Source organism: Neolamprologus multifasciatus, chromosome 19 (assembly GCF_963576455.1).
Source record: "Neolamprologus multifasciatus chromosome 19, fNeoMul1.2, whole genome shotgun sequence".
Classification (NCBI taxonomy): Eukaryota; Metazoa; Chordata; class Actinopteri; order Cichliformes; family Cichlidae; genus Neolamprologus; species Neolamprologus multifasciatus.
Genome location: NC_140457.1, coordinates 15043907 through 15046731, shown reverse-complemented (window position 1 = coordinate 15046731; position 2825 = coordinate 15043907). Strand labels below are relative to the sequence as shown.

Here is a 2825-nt window from a genome sequence, read left to right as displayed (position 1 = left end):
AAAAATGTCAGGTCTCAGTCTCACATGAAAAAATGTCAGGTCTCAGACTCACATGAAAAAATGTCAGGTCTCAGTCTCACATGAAAAAATGTCAGGTCTCTGTCTCACATGAAAAAATGTCAGGTCTCAGACTCACATGAAAAAATGTCAGGTCTCAGACTCACATGAAAAACTGTCAGGTCTCAGACTCACATGAAAAACTGTCAGGTCTCAGTCTCACATGAAAAAATGTCAGGTCTCAGACTCACATGAAAAAATGTCAGGTCTCAGAACACGAGCTATCAGACAGAGAAAATCGTCCTGCAGGTGGCGCTGTTGTCACGTCCCACCAATGACTGTCGTGACAGCTGCAGTCACGGAGAAACTTGCTTATCTCTGTTCGGGAATAGCAGATAGAGCGTAGGCTCTGAGAGGACGCCCAGGGCCAGCGTTTACGCTTCGAAAACATGACCGAGTGTTTTAACCTGACAGCCTGAGGTGTTCTTGAGTAAACTGGACTACCCGACAGAAGGACCCGAGGCCCCGCTGCACTTTTTCGGTAAGTTAAACGTGTTTGTAAGCTAATTCGTAACTACCGTCCTTAGCTAGCTCCTGAGACCTAGCTAGCTAAGATGTCAGGGTTTGTTTAGCTGTGCAGGTGAATGCATTTACTAAAGAAATCAAGAGAAACGCCCCAGGCTGCTCAGTCACTAATTACTGTTACTGTACTTTTATTACAAGTATTATACTGTAAAAGCAACAGGCTGCACCCTGCTGCAGCTCCCGTGCAGAGCTGAATATTAAATATGTGCAAACAACAGCATGTTTTCAGTCTCTTGCCACATCTGTAAAGACAGTAACAATTTTTTTAAAAGCTTGTACTTCAGTAACTCCTCATTAATCAGGAACTATGGATTAAAGTACTGTAGTGTACTGTAATACTGAAAAAAATGTAAGAGAAGAACTTCAGATCCTGAGTGTGTGAGGACAGAAGAATCAGCTTTATTTCAATTTTGAGGGATAAAATTTATATCTGAGTTTGATGGTTCTGTTCTTTGTGATTACAGGAGCTGCCCTCAGATTCAGACCTCAGTCCCATCGAGTGACAGCAGACAAATCATCCAACATGTTCACATGTTAACTGCAAAATGAACTGATGAAAACAGTACAAAGGTTAAAGTACCACATGTGCTGTAGTGAAAGCTGCAGCTGTTTTATTAAGTTAAAGACAAAAAAACAAAAGGATTAATCACTCATGTAACTGTGTCACTATATATCAGCATTAACATGACCTCAGTTTGGTGTTTCACAAAGCTGCTGATCTCAGACCTGCACAGCTTCCGTTTTAAACAGTTGATGTACTCAGCTGCATGAAGAGCATATGAGATTTTCTCTAACACAATTAAATAAAACCTGATGAAGGTCAAAGGTCATCACTTGTATGTTGAACTATAAACTTGTCATCTGGAATTCATTCACAGTTTTTTGCAGATAGTGTGTTATTTACCATAAAGTGATTCAGAGTTATTCATACCAGAGTAACCAGAGAGGATCACATATTTTTAAATATATAACTTTCTACAGGACTGAATATAATATATTTATGTAAAAGTCTGGAGCCTCTGGGGAGTATCCGAATATTTATAACATTACACAAACCAAAGGTCTCATCACAGTGTTGATGAAATGCTGGGTTTATCCATCTCCTGGGGCGGGCCTACGGAGGAGTGCTGAAGATTTCCCTGTGAGGGAGCTGCTGGTGAAGATTATGAGTCCTGCTTGATCAATGCCATGAGCTTCAGTCTTCCTGGTGTTTCTTAAATGATGCCTCTTACAGCGGGTCAACAGAACTTATGGCACAGGACAGCTGTGATGAAAGAAAGGGAAGAAGTTTCTCCAAACCTCTGGACCCAGAAACCCAGCTTGGTCCTGATGGTCTCCCTCACTAGTTTCTCTCCAGGGTGAATGTAGCTGTTGATATAATATGGACTCTATTATTAAATGAAAAGAACAAATTAGACTACACTACTGAAACCTGCTGCTGTTTTTAAAGTCTCCATGTTACCAGGCTGTAGAGGGCTCTGAAGATTTAAACCGTTTTAGATCCATTACACTCACAGTCTTATGTTAAATTCTCAAAGGACAGCATTATATTTTTGATATTAACAGTAACTCTGGGCCTCTGTAGAGTGTGCAGATGATCTCATCGCTGTCTAAAAATGTATAACAAAACCTAAGGAGTGCTGAATGCTTCAATAACACAGATTATTAGAGTAGCAGGTGTGTAACATCGCTAACTAGCTAGCAACAAGCCTCCAACACAGTGCGTATGCTAGCGGCTAATCTAGCGAACGAATTAACAACAGAGTGATTTTAAAACTATAAGATGATAAGCTGTGTGTTTTTATAACAGTGACATGGTTGTATTTACCTTAATTAAACGAGTCGTCAGTCGCGGTAAACCAGCAAAAAAACTCGAGCAGTCGGACTCGGGCTAGGTAAAAAGTGTAGGGGCACATGTTTGCGGTCACGTCCAGCGTGTGTGTGGGCGGGAGCGTTACACAGTCGCTCCACCTCAAGTCACTACTCCAAATTTGCAAGATGGCAGCCTCCATCTGAGTCTGAGACCTGACATTTTTTCATGTGAGTCTGAGACCTGACATTTTTTCGTGTGAGACTGAGACCTGACAACTTTTTTCCTGAGACCTGACGATGTCCTAAAATGTACACCGTACAAGTGACAGGATATTTCACCACTTACAAAAATTGTCCTAATTAAGCCAGAAAAGTTGAGCTGCTGAGACAAACTGAAGCTTACTTGGGTGAGTGTAACTGTGCTATGACTA

At 41.2% G+C, this 2825-nt stretch overlaps 1 long non-coding RNA gene across 1 annotated transcript; it reads right to left on the bottom strand.

The window, feature by feature from the left end:
• Positions 1-957: 957 nt before the first annotated feature.
• On the bottom strand, positions 958-2462 carry LOC146496234 (uncharacterized). The gene is made up of 2 exons (XR_014871111.1): positions 2411-2462; positions 958-1950 (listed from the first exon to the last, which is right to left on the bottom strand). It is a non-coding gene; the product is annotated as an uncharacterized LOC146496234 (long non-coding RNA).
• Between the last annotated feature and the right edge of the window lie 363 nt (positions 2463-2825).